Source organism: Mycteria americana, chromosome 1 (genome assembly GCF_035582795.1).
Source record: "Mycteria americana isolate JAX WOST 10 ecotype Jacksonville Zoo and Gardens chromosome 1, USCA_MyAme_1.0, whole genome shotgun sequence".
Lineage (NCBI taxonomy): Eukaryota > Metazoa > Chordata > Aves > Ciconiiformes > Ciconiidae > Mycteria > Mycteria americana.
Window position 1 is genome coordinate 100,173,821 of NC_134365.1, and position 13,631 is coordinate 100,187,451.

Below are 13,631 nucleotides of genomic sequence, written 5' to 3' on the forward strand. Positions count from 1 at the left end.
GGACACCTTCATTTAGGTAACAGTGATCTGTTCATCCAGCTCTCAAGGAACGGATCCAAATCTGATCATACATATGCATTTGTTTAGAATAATTCTCTCTGTTCTCAACACTAGGTGGATTTCAGTAGGTAGAAGTCTTTCTTTTGAAATTAATCTTTATCGTAGCAACATTCAAGACTGAAAATTAAGTAGTTAGTTGCATGGCACTGTTCTGTACATAAGCACTCCCCTGCCTGTTAAGTACATATTTATAGCCTGGGAGAAACACTCATAACTGAACTGTGGTTATATGCATGTAGTTACTTTGATGGTTTCTGAAGAGTAAAGCAGTGCTTTCCAGCGCGACCCGAGTGTTTCTGTCTTGCAAAATGTGCTACATTATTCACAGTAAACAGGATCTTGACAGGTGAGAATTGCTCTGAATTTAATCCAGCGGAGTGCTCAAATGCAGCCTTACCTTTAAGTATGCAAATACACCTGCTGAGTTCAATACACGCATGTAAGACAAAATATATACTACTAAGTGCTTTGCTGAATCATGACCAGAATGCACAAAACCTGCAGGATTACATCACACAGGGCTTATTTCCATTGTCAGTAATGTTTCTACTGATATTTATGGGAATATCACTTTTAAGGCCAATACAGGCTGCAAGGCATAACAATCTAGTCTAAGAAATTAAGCAATTTAAAATTTCAACAGACTGTATATTGCATGTTTCGCCACTAGGGAACGTATAGAGAGAAAGTGGGATTTTACATTTTGGAACAAGAATCCCAGACAGAAAATTGCTTTTACATGCAGCTGGATACTGTTCTTCCCAACTTGAACTTTTATTTTCTTTTTTTGGTGATCTCTACAGAAATAGCATAGTCAGAGATCTTTTACTTGACAAAACAAATTATAGCCATTTGTTTGATAAGAGCATTTATTACAAGTTTGATACAGTTATAGAACTATGACAGAATTAATTTCACTATTGATTCAAAAATATATATACGCTTTCTTCTTCTGATACTCATAACTTTAAAACCGTGAAGAATGCCATGGTGGATAGGAACCTCTCCAGCCTGCTTTAGATTATTCCAGTGCAGTAGTACAGAAATGGTCAGGGAGCCAAGCAGAAAAGGATTTCGGGCTTCTGTCACATGAAAGACACAGGGCTAAAACCAAGACCTCGATATGGCCAGGCTTATGCATCACCTTTTCTGCAGCCAGAGCAAGCGCATTCCCCACAAACAGCCTGTGTCTGGATCCATGAGATTCAATAAATAGCAAATCAATCCCCATGGCTACAGTCTAAGACAGGCCTTAATCTTAAGTACTTGTCATGGCTCAATTTGGAAGGCAAAAAGCATAATTACAACTACCTCAGTGGTGTGAAGTGTTTTCACATGTGCAACTATTTGCAGAGCCATTTCTATTGGCACAAACACTGTCTGTGGTCTTCTGTGTCTCAGTGGGAGCCAGGATATACTTTTGTATTCAGCTGTAGGGTAACAGCAGTGTTCAGAGACTCTGCAGTTAGTCTAGTAAACAGGAGAGATTTGTTTGGTCTAGACTGTCCCTCAATTTTCCAATACCTTTGCCATCCCTTACATGCTCTGAGGGCCTCTACTGCTTGCACACTACCTTTTTCTTTTCTTGTCTGGGTTTTTGCAGGAGTGCAGAAGAGAAATTCATCAGCTGGGGCTGGTGGGAAGAGACTGAGTAAGATTTTAGGCAGGAAAGAGTAGAAGTGCAATTAGAGGAGGGATAAATCGGACTCTTCATTCCTACAGCTTTTGCAGAGATACCCCAAAACCCCTGCACAGCCCAGCCTACCCTGTCTTCAGAATTTCCTTCCAGCCAGAGGTACCTTGACTGAATTATGTCATTAACAAGGATGTCTGGCTCCACTCAAATTGGGCTGCCACAGAGACAGGTTCCTGTGCTGACTGAGGCGGCCATCATGAGTCCTCAGTGGAAAAGCACATATGTTGGAAAAAAGGCTCTAAAGGTCTTCCAGTCTCTCAGCAAAACAAGCTGGGAAAAGATGGCCTTAGCAAAGGAAACGCTTAACATTTCCATCCACCAGTACCTTACATCTCCTATTCTTCCCTTTGGGAAGAACATCGCTTCCCTTCTTCCCTCAGTTAAGGGTGGTCTAGAGATTTTGGCAAGAGAGAACTGAAACCGATAAATGAGCTTAACTTACCATGGGAACACTCAAACCTTTCTTCTGCTTATTTACTGAAATGTGGCTAGGGTTTCAGTGAATTCATTTGTCTTGCTTTTGCGATGACTTGTCACCCCAGCTGCCAATTTTCTCTTTCATATTTTCCTGGGCATGAGAATGGTTTGCTAGTCAGGAAAAAAAAAAAAAAAAGCCAAAGCTATTTGGTGAAGCAGTCTGAAGTATCTTGGGGTTGGTGAGGAGGGACAGAAATTAAGATGTAACGAAGCAGTAAGATGCAACAGGATGCACACTGCTTGGTTCCAGGCATGCTTTCCTTCAGCCAAGAAGTGCACCCTAGCCAGGAAATGAACTTTTTAAAATCCTGCTGCTTCTAGGAGATAATCAACAAGATGATAACTTGAAGCATTCATGGTAGTTAACTACCCCACTAACGAAAAAAATTTTACTCTGTGGAGAAGAGGATTTCATACCACCTAGTTTAGACAGAGTTTTTTCCTCTCTGAGAACGGAGAGAAGTAAATATGTAGGTATTTATTTCCCTTCACTACTCTATATTGATGGAATGGCCCAGCACAGGCCGTAGCACATAAAAGGCCTTCAGCACTGACCACTGAAGTTTGTGTCTGATATACTTACCAAGACTGGAGTAACCACAGTTATTTAGGAGTTATTCAAACGGAGTCAGTGGTGTTTTGTTCTGGTGTCCTATGCTAACATTAGATCAAGCAACAGTCAACTGAACAGACAGAGGCTAGAGGAATTGTGTTTAGTCTAAGGAGCTGATAGCAGTACTGATACAAGAGTTACTGGCCATTTGCTTTGCTGGGTAGGGGTGAAAGTCAGATTAGAAGTGACAGATCAGATGACACTAAGCAAATAGCTTGCTGATGGGATCTAAACCACATACAGCCAGTCCCTCTCTTCCCCACCCCTAAACCCTAACTAGTCTATAAAGAGGGAGGGAGATAAGCTAAAGAAGAGCTAAGACATGGAGGGTATAATTTACCAAACCTAAGGGCTCTCCAATTTAAAGAAATCTTTGTTCTTTAGGAAGCCAGAGAGGTCTGCCCCAAATCTCTGCAGTTCATACTAAGCTCTACCTTAAAGTCCCTTCTGAAGGCTGTGGCTCCTAAAGCTCCCTTACAGATGACAGTACTGCAGCCTGCAGGAGCAGTGTTCTTTTTCCAGTGGAGCAGGAAATTCCACAGGATTTACAGCAGTTTGGCCTTTTTATTGAAGTTTCTTGATTGCTGGTTTAGGCAGCCATGCTGCGTTTCTCTGGCCCAGCAGCAGGCCAGCATGACGTGGCAGGCGAGATGCAGCAAGCGAGGTGAAGCATCCATCACCCAGACCACCGAGGCTGTAGTGCTATCACCTGCAAAAGTGCAAGACAGCTTCAGTCCCTCCAGCTGCAAATATCCCACTTCTGTGAACTAGCTGTTATGCTGTCACACAGAGGACGTTTACAAGCATCTCTCTGTCATTTTTAATTAACTGGGCTTTAGTTAAGTTTAACAGAAGTTATTGTGCTCCATGGGAATGACTGCTGCCAGGACACATCTATTACGTCAAATCCTCAGGGGACTGCAGTAGAGGAACACACTATGTATCGTGTATATCTTTGACCACAGGAATTATATTCTGTTAATACTCTAATTCAAGACCGTAGTCCTCAAAACATACCCTCATATCTCACTGACCCTATTAAGATCTGAAATTTCTGCCATATTTCCTGAAAAATCTAAAATCAATCCCTCACCTTCTCAAACACTCAGAGATGCTGCTATTTGAGGTATGAGGTATAGCAGGGTTGAACTTCGTCTCTGAAGACATTTGTTAGTGGTAGAGTGAGCAGAGAACTATTCTGCATTTCAATTTCTATCTATAGAACAGAGATGCTGGCTCTTCTCTGTATCATAAGAACATCATATCTATACGCGTACTTTAAGACCTGGATACTGCAGTGAAACCAAGCCAAATAGTCCTTAGTATGTGTAAAACTAGGACTTGGGAGGTAACCTGCTTCATACATGGACTGCAATCTGTCCTTTTTACTCAGTCTGAATAGCAGCTCCTAACATGGCTCTGAACCATCTCCTTCACTTTCAAGTTTCAGGGCCAGGCCTCATTTCTAGTCATTAAGACTAGACTTTCATAGCAGTTTATATTGAAGTACCACATGCAAAGCATGAAACGCACGAGGCTTCTCCTGAGCAGCTTGCCTATCTCCTGTAGGCAGGCAATGCTCGAAGTCCATACCAGCTTGCTCCTTTTTCTCCTTGATTTAGTGAAATGTGGGATGTATTAGTCTTCAACTGATTATGTTTCACTTGCTCCTACCTCCTCCTCCCCTGCCCCCAAATTGTCTTACTACTTAATATGCATCCAAAATTACAGCAAATTGATCTCATCTGAATTTGACATAATCTCTGCATTAGCCTTGCTTTCTTAAAAACCTTAGTTTTCAACAACACCTTTTATGACCTCAAACTTAGTTTGAGACACTGCATTTCAGCCTTCAGGGAATCTTCACATTTTTCCTGTTATACTGCTAGGAGTCTGTGCTTTCTCCATTTCCAGACCTGAGATAAAAATAAAAAAAAGGTTTTGTTTATAATAGGAAAGACTGGCATGTCTTTATAAAAACAACTGCAATATTGATACATTTTACATTCTGAGGATGAGGCACATTTGAACTTCCAGATTCTTGATGGGCACCTGCATTTGTCCCCATTTTATGCAAAAATCTCATGTTCTTGACCAGACAGCCGGTTTTGTAAGAGAAATCTGAAATTTGGTAACCATTCCATAGTTTCACATGCCAAAACAAGACTTCTTGTTGCCATTGGTGTCTATTTAATTATAATCAGCTCAACTTTTGGTCTGTCTACCTCTGAAGTAGAAGAGATACATATTAAAATTGATTTGTGGATAAGAGTGCCTCCTTCAGGTCACTGCTTGTGATTCTGCTTAGTGAACCTCCAGCTATTTCAGAAAACCTTAATGAGTTTCAAGAATTTTCATCATTTTCATACACATATTGCAGAGTGTTGAACAGCTGCCCCTTCCCACCTGCCATTTACTGTTCTCTAGTTCCGGAGAGCATTGTTATTCCATGTAGGACTAATGCAGGGCAATGGAGGAAGCCAAACACCAGAAGCAATCAAAGTAAATGGTTTACAGATTACCAATGGGATGCAGATTCTCTCTCACCATCTAGGAAAATAAACGGTGGCATTTTTTTTGCAGGCTGTTTGCAACATCAGAGAAAACCCACAGTTTTATGGGTCACAGGAAATGTTTATCAGCTCTTGGAACATTGGCTGTCTTCAGACGCAGCACTTGAGTAATTAAAAACTTCATTTAGCAGTTCAAAAGGTAATGTGGCATCACAAGCAACTTCTACTGTATAACTGCATACTGTATCCTTGCTGCTATGATGGGCCCTACCTTTTCTGGGAAGCCATATTAGAGTTGGAGCAAATGAAGGCAGTTGACCTCTACCAGAGTTTTTGTCTCAAATCTTTTAAAAATTCCATTTACACTTTGTGTGGTTTTTGGTTGGTTTGTTTTGTTTTTGTTTTGTTTGTTTGTTTTTTTTTTTTTGTCTGGTTGTTTTTTTCTTAATATTGAGAACAAAACACGTTCTGATTTAACCATGAGAGTCCAGGAGCTGGGTGGGTTTGTTGGGCTAGATCTGAAGCCCCTATACTTCAAACCATTCCCTGGCAGCAAGGCAATTTCTATAAACTTCAAGTACTCACCAAGTATATTGTTTCTAGGGCATCAGTTCAATTCTATCATAACAGCTAAAATTATAGTTACAAACTACTTTCCAAATTTCATGTGTGTGAGCTTTTAATTTATGCTGAATGCTTGCTCCATTTCACCAGCTTGTTTTTCAGAAAAAGAAATAGAAGCAGAACCCTCTGCAACACTCCTCCTCACTCATCCACAAAGTAATTTGCAGACATCCATAATAAGGGAGCATGGAAACCAAAACCAATTAATTGAAAATTAACTGAAAAGCCATTAAAGTGATCTGCAGAACCTTATAAATAAAAGGCAATTAAAAAAAAGGAAGCATGACATTTGTAATTAAATATTATATGATAAAAGTTTACATTTGTTATTCCATAAAGCTTTCAGATTAATTATTATGCCAAATTTTTGGAGAAGTGTACTGATTAAAAAGGGAAGAAGAAATAAGTCTTGTTTTCCTCTTAGGAAATATGCCCATTTTGATTACGAAAGCAAGAGTTTATTTTAAACCTCAGTTCTCATGAGTTAGCTGAAACACTCCATCTTTTCTCCACCTATTTCTTCAATGCCTCTTGCACAAGAACATGGTGATTGTTCTGGCTATGAACATTAAAAGGGTAAATTGAATTATACCTGTTCTGCAGAAGTATTAATATGCTCTTAGGTCTGTTCCACATACAGCCAGCTGCTTTCCATGGTCCTAACCTAAAAATCACCTTTTGCTCATTGCAGTGATTATTACAGATAAACTTACGAAAGGACTTATTTTGATCCCTTTCCTTGGTTGTGTGCTCTCCCAAGATACCTGAATTAGTCACCTCTCAGACAGTTCCGTAGGCTCTCAACTTTTGGTGAAGAAATCTTTAGCTATTTTTCACTAAAAAACGTGCAGATAAGGCACAGTTTTCTTGAATCAAGAAACTAATGCGGATAGGACAGTTTCTGGCCATAACATTTGAGCAGCTGAATCTGAATTTAACATTTTCAGAAATGCTCCAGGGCCTTAGGAGCACAAAGGTGTGCTGACTTTTGGGGGTATTTTGGTGCTGTAAAGTACTTCACAGTTCAGGTAGCACAAGCACTGCTTAGTACTTAGAAGTATACTTTGCAGCTCCACATTAAACTAAGCACACTGATAACTTTGAAATCACTATGAAAGCTCTAAGCCCTTGACTAGCTTGGAAAAATGCAATACCTCTCACCGTCTAAAGAAACCAAGAAGCACTCAAAGGACTTTCCCACAAAGAAGCTCACTTGGAGTTAGGTTTCTCCAGTGCTTTGACATTAATCAAAATTAAGCAGTGATTCATAATTTCATTATCTCAGTATGACATGCACATGCCTAACCTCCCTCAGAGGTGTGAGCACAAAGCAGGTACCTGCTGCTTTGCCCACAATGGTCAGTGCTAGTGGAAGTGCTCCAAATGTTGAGTACTGCTGCACTTGGCTCTGTAAAAAGGCAGACTATGCAAACTTTCTTCAGTGGATGAAGTATAGTAAAGGACTGAGTATCCAGCTCTGGTGCTTAATCAATGCTAATTTAAGACCCTTTTTAGATGTGAGAGGCTTAGTTTATGTAGGTTCCCCTCAAAAACTCTCTTTTTACAAAATAAATAATTTGTGTGAATTACAAACTGAACAGGATTCTCCCAGCCACCTCCACAAAAAACAGTGACGTTAGGCTAGTTGTTGTAGAACAACAGTTTTGCGACTAGCTTCTCCCCACTCCAAGGCTGTATAGCAGACAAGTGCTATACAATATTAACAGTGCTGCTTCCACAATCCTAACAAACAGACGTTTTAGGCTTATAATAGAGGCTATTTTTAAGCCATTGTACAGTAACACTAGTAAGTGATTACACCAGGATGTGAACGATTCCTTAACCTACCATGAAAACCTAGGACTAATTTTGAAACAGTAACTGAAGAGCTAGAAAAGGAGCAGAACAACAAACACAAACCTTTTAAGTGATCTGTGTGCTCTGTATTTCTACAGACTATCTGACAATACAGCAATTTCCCAGCACAGTGTATGTTAAATATGGTACATCAGCACTACTTGCTTGTACATTCAGTTTCACGTCTCTATCTGAGGCTGAATTTGAAGTCTACTGGAACATGCAGCTCCTAAACAACACCCAGAAGAAACTACCCTTGTCATCTGAGCACACACAGGCTGGAACTAAAGATGAAAATCTTCATCTCTGAAGATGATGGGAAATACAAGTTTGAAGGCAATCTTCTGAGTCTTCTTGGAACCTAATGCCACCTCCACACCTGGAAGCAAGCAGCGGTGGAACATATGTATATGGTAGGATTTTGCTACCCTCCATTTACAAGCCCTTCTCCCCAACATATAGCTAAAACATGGGGTGCTTGCACAAGAGAAAAAAATGCAATTATTTGGCAGCCAATGAATAAAAGATAAATTCACCATAACCTTAAATTTTCAAGCCTGCAACAGTAGCCATGGATACTGAAATCCTGTGCTTATCCACAGGCTGAGACCCAGTGTGACCATGAATAATTCCCAAGTTTCCCCACAGCCCTATACATTGCTCTTGTTTTGGCACAAAGGTGTCCTCTAGTCATGGGCTTATAGCAGGTGGAAGCCCTGTGGCTGCTAGAAATTTGGCACTGGCAAAGTGGTGGACAAATAATGTATTTCATGTAACAGTTCACTGAAAGTGACTTCTCATTTATAAAAGTAGCAAAAGTTTACATCTTGGAAACAAAATCCTTTATTCCCTGCCACACTTATGCTGTGCAATCAGCAAACGATTGCATACATACAGCTATTGGCTTAAAGCTTGCAAAGGTGTCCAGAGCTCTGGTGAAGTCTTTCCTTTTTACTACTATAAAACTTCAACAAGGTGTTCTGAAGCAAAAGGGACTTCTAAAGAAAAGGGGTGTGTGTACTTGCTAGAGACATTGATTTTTTTATAACATTGCTAACACAGCTGCGCATTTTCATCTTCTTTCCAGTGTGTCAGTCTGATTTGGCAGAACGAAACCTTTTCACCCTTCCTCCTCTTTACTCCCTAGCTCCTGAATTTGGGCTCTGCTTGTAGCTGGAAGCATACTTTGACCTAATTTTAGGAAAGTGCATCGAAAGTTACCTGCACTGGAACCCAGTTTTAAAGTTGTGTTACTTTCTGTTTAGGAGTAGAAGACATATTACAAGCCTCTTCTAAGACATCAGATGATGTTTGTTATCTGCATTACAAGTGTGGTAACCTGTGAAACTGTCATAGTCACAGCCATATTAGTTTGTGCATGGGTGAGTATTTTGCTTTAAAATCATGTATGTCCTAAGTAACAGAGTGATATTTTATTTGCAACAAGATTCTGTTCACACTGAATTTTCTCCTTATGTGAAGGGAACAGGGGGGTGGAAAAAAACCCAAAATACCTCATCCAAGGTCTCAACTCACCTTAAAAAAAGGGACCCTATTAAGAAATTTTTGAAGCACCTGTTTTAATTGATATTGCTATGGTGGAATAAGGAAGTAGGAGATCTTCACTCCCATCTAACTTTTCACAAGTTCAGTTAGGTTACAAATTAACTTTATTTTGGAAAATCTGTGTTAATACAGGTATGATTTACAAGTATAGGTTCACTGGTTTGGGGTTAGATACCTAAGAAACTTTCTTATACTTTGCACCTGAAAGGAACATTGTATGGCCTCAACACGCTTCCCTTTGTTAGAGAACGACTAACCCTATTCCGCTGGAGAAGGGGAGGACAGGAACAATGCACTAGACAGAGAAAAGACAGGGACTCAGATGTAAACTGTATTTCTGCACTAACATTGTTTCCTTGAGTGCAACTCATTCCTCTCTTCTCTGCCTCAGTTTCCTCTGTGGAATGAGAGTCAGAAATGACAGCTATGCAAATATTTTGAACTTCATGAATGGAGAGGCAGAGTAAAAAAGAAAAACAACAAAACCCCAGCAATTACTAGGTGCTCAGGACACTCACCAGAGCATTCTGTTGCAGACGGGGCACCCAGGTAACAGCAGCACCTCACCACCTCCTTGTTCTTGCCTAGTAAATTGCAGGACACATTGAAAGACAGAGATATGCACCCAGATGATCATATTACTTGAAAACACATTCCAATTGCAGAGCCCACATAAATACTTTCCTTCATTTAGCTGAGAAAGAAACATCATCAAAATACTGAAAGAAAGCAGAAATTCATAAGGACTTTCATGCAAGATGATACCCAGATCAAAAAGTCTCCGGTGGATTTAATACCATTGGGAGAATCTTCCCAAGTCACTCACATTTGAGTGACAGCCATTATGAAGAAGACTAGAGGCCGTATACTCCCAGCTTCTTATCACGCTCCCAGTGCCTTATATCCCTCTCAAGTTTTCTTGCTCATACTTTCAAGCAGTTCAAAAGCATTTATTTGGCATTTGTTATTGCGTCAGCTGCTTATTCTTGCTGTTATCTAATAGGATTAGGGGGGTACAGAAGGTGGGGATGCACTGCTCCTGTAATACTTTGGGAGATTAAATGTTTTCTTTGTAACATTTTAAAGTCTTATTTCATTTTGCACCAATTTGTAATGGAATGATTTCTTCCCTCTCTTCCTTCCCCACCTCCTCCTATGTTTGAAGAGCAGCATGTCACCTTGAAAAACAGCATGTGGGATCTAGATGACAGGGGCGGGAGAGAAAAGCTTTCAGGAGCAGATTTGTGGTCACTGTAGGAATCAAAAGCATAGATCTGAAAAGCACAGAATTAACTATAATCTCAGTTTTCAATGTGAGAAGTAATGAAACCTTATGCTCTTCTACATTCTTGTTAAAAGTTGAACTAGTTTTCTCCTTAGAAAGATAGTGGCAAAAACATCAGGTAAGATTTATCTTTGTATTTCAGAAGCAATTCAAAAGGAGCCTGATACCCTTGCAAGAATTCTGCCGTTTATGTAGCTACTTCCCTTTATTCTAAGAATAGTTTCTAGCAAGTTGAATAGTGAGATATTAAGAAACCCCACTGCCTTCTAGTTAATTAGAAGCATACCAGCACAGGAGCCCATAGATCCATCTACACAACCTCCTAAAGAAATTAAGATATATTACCTAACAATCCTGTTACAGCCTTGTTGTCGTTCCTATGTCTGAATGCAATCTAAATGACAAGAGATATAAGATACTGTTCTAGGTAATGACACACTGCTGTAATGGATACCCCTGAAAACCTTCATCCCTTCCCTGAGCAGAGCATTTGGAGAGGAAGAAGGAGCATGGAGTGGAATATTTAAAGAGACATAAAGGCAAAGGCAATGCGCTTCACAGGAGGCATTGCTGACTTTAATTTTGTCTCAGCTGCTTTCAGATACAAAGCAGAGTGCATTTACTTAAGAAAGTGACCAGGCTTCAGTTGCCTTTCACACTGGTTAGCAAATAAATAGGCTTGACCTACTGCGTGCAGGAGTCTCTTACTGTCATACTTAACTACTCGCACATGACACAAGCCAGTACTATCAGGAAGCAGTGTTATTCCCATGCTGCAGACACATGCCAAGAGCTCTTAAAGAAGTGAAACTGAACCTTAAGTGCTTGGTCAGAGGAGTTCCAGCTCCAGGTTGTGGTCGAGAAGGCTTCACACTGAATCTGTTAATAGATGGATTACTGTAAGAGAAAAAGAGCAGCTTTCAGTTATATGGGTTGGTTTGCATTTTAGCTTTAAATTGATCCTCCTTAGACTTTTCTGAATCCTGGCTCTTTCACCCTTTCTTTCCTGTTCTCCACCCGGTTTCACCTTTCCTTCCAAATGTGCATTCTGCTAGATTTTAACTTCTCGCTTTCCCGGTTATAATTTTGATCTGCATGTAGGTGTAGGGAAATTTAATGGTCAAGAACAGCAACTAGTGAAATGTCAGAGCTGCTGGAATGAGCTGAATTATGCAAGCTGACAGTTAGGTAAGAAACCTGCCTTTTACCTATATACTTCATCAGCTCCCACAGCAGATAGCTCAATTTGCTATCAGTAGGAAGATGCCCAGCATCATTGTAAAGTAGAGATTGCCGTCCATCCTGCTCCACTAATCTTTGGGAGCATTTGGCTTGGAAGAGTCATTACATCCTGAATTCATCTCACTCAGCCTCTCTATTATGCCATTTTATTAACATCTGTGACGTGACTGAAGCATTTGTGGTTTCATTCATAACCTGTACAAAACGCAGTTACAGACATTGCTGATAAATGAAGCTCCAAGTTCTACAGGAAACATTATTACATAATATATCAGTTTTATGTCAGAGCTACTGATGTTTTTATGCCCTCTCTATTCAGAGTAATGGGCATGTACTCACGAGGGCTTCATAATTTGAATAGGAAGCATCTTTTAGATTGACAAAGTCATTTATAAAACCTGCATCATGACTCAAGGCTACTTATGTAAATCTGAAATTTTTCTTGAAGTCAGAATTGCTGTTGCTTTCTGTTGATGAATGTGGTCTGCATGTTCGCTGGACAAACTCCTAATCCCTAACAGTATCCTGAAAATAGCACTATGCTATGAAGGCCATTTTTTGGCCCAAATAAATTTGAGCAATGGCTTTTTGCATATGGACATATGTAACGTCATTTCCTGAGAAATTTCTTTCTCATGCCATGACCAATGTAAGATCCCACAAATTCTGAGGCACAGCACCTGCAACAGCTGTTCTTATGATGCTCATGATGAAATGCATGTTCCTTACTTTGGCCCAAAATAGTCTGAAAAATAAAGGGTGACATAAAGCAAAGAGTCTTCACAAAATATTTCTGAACCCTCTTGGTGGACCTGAACACTTTGCTGAGCTAAAGAAAACAAGTCAAATATTACTATGAAGTAGCTGCTTTTTTTGGTCTAAAATGTGGTTTAAAATGTCTCTTACATGCATCTCCCTGGCAGGTGTAAATTAAGGAAAATTTGATTGAATGCATGGAGGTGACTAGTTACAAGCAATGCAGGATTTGATGAATTAACTCAAACTCTGTATTGCTCTAGTTCTTGATGCAGGTCCCTTCTTTTCTTCTGAATTTGTTACCTTTCCTGTCCTGTTACTTTGCCAAAATTCTGATAATCTGAACAAAGGGGCACCCCAGCAATGTTCATGCTGGATGTCATGCTGCTTTCTCTCTTTCTGTCCTTTTGCCTAAATGCAAAAAAGTACACTACATAATTAAAGTTGTGTCTTAAAACTTCAGTGTGACAAAACTGTTTTGCAGTGCTATTCTGATCTGGGAAACAAGGAAACTGGAAGAAAGTTCAGGCAGTTTATCATTATAAACCACTCAATCTTAAGCTGTTGAATGATACATTGCCTCAAGTTTCTCTATGACTCAACTTTCCCTTGTTAACCCTGTTATTCCAATGTTCCACCAAAATGGGAAATAGTATTTTAAGACAGCTTTAGGAAAATGGTTGGAAAGTTCCGAGTCCTTCTCAAATCCTAAAATACCCAAATGGGAATATTTCCTATTGACTACTGATGATGAAAATCAGGGAACAGATTCCCTTTGGTGTGAGACTACTCAGAATGGTTTTGAATCACCCTTTCCTTTCCTTCCTGTCACCGAAACAGGGAGGATCTCACTGGCAGCTACAAACTCAGGATGCTCTCCTCCAAGTCTGTTGCAATCTCTGGTTTATTAATGGGAGGCAGGAACTTTATATAATTTAAACT

General features: G+C 39.9%; 1 long non-coding RNA gene across 1 annotated transcript; it reads right to left on the minus strand.

The window, feature by feature from the left end:
• Nucleotides 1–4,660: 4,660 nt before the first annotated feature.
• On the minus strand, nt 4,661–11,589 carry LOC142404815 (uncharacterized). Its single transcript, XR_012773959.1, has 3 exons — nt 11,508–11,589; nt 9,925–9,990; nt 4,661–4,762 (listed from the first exon to the last, which is right to left on the minus strand). It is a non-coding gene; the product is annotated as an uncharacterized LOC142404815 (long non-coding RNA).
• Nucleotides 11,590–13,631: the final 2,042 nt, after the last annotated feature.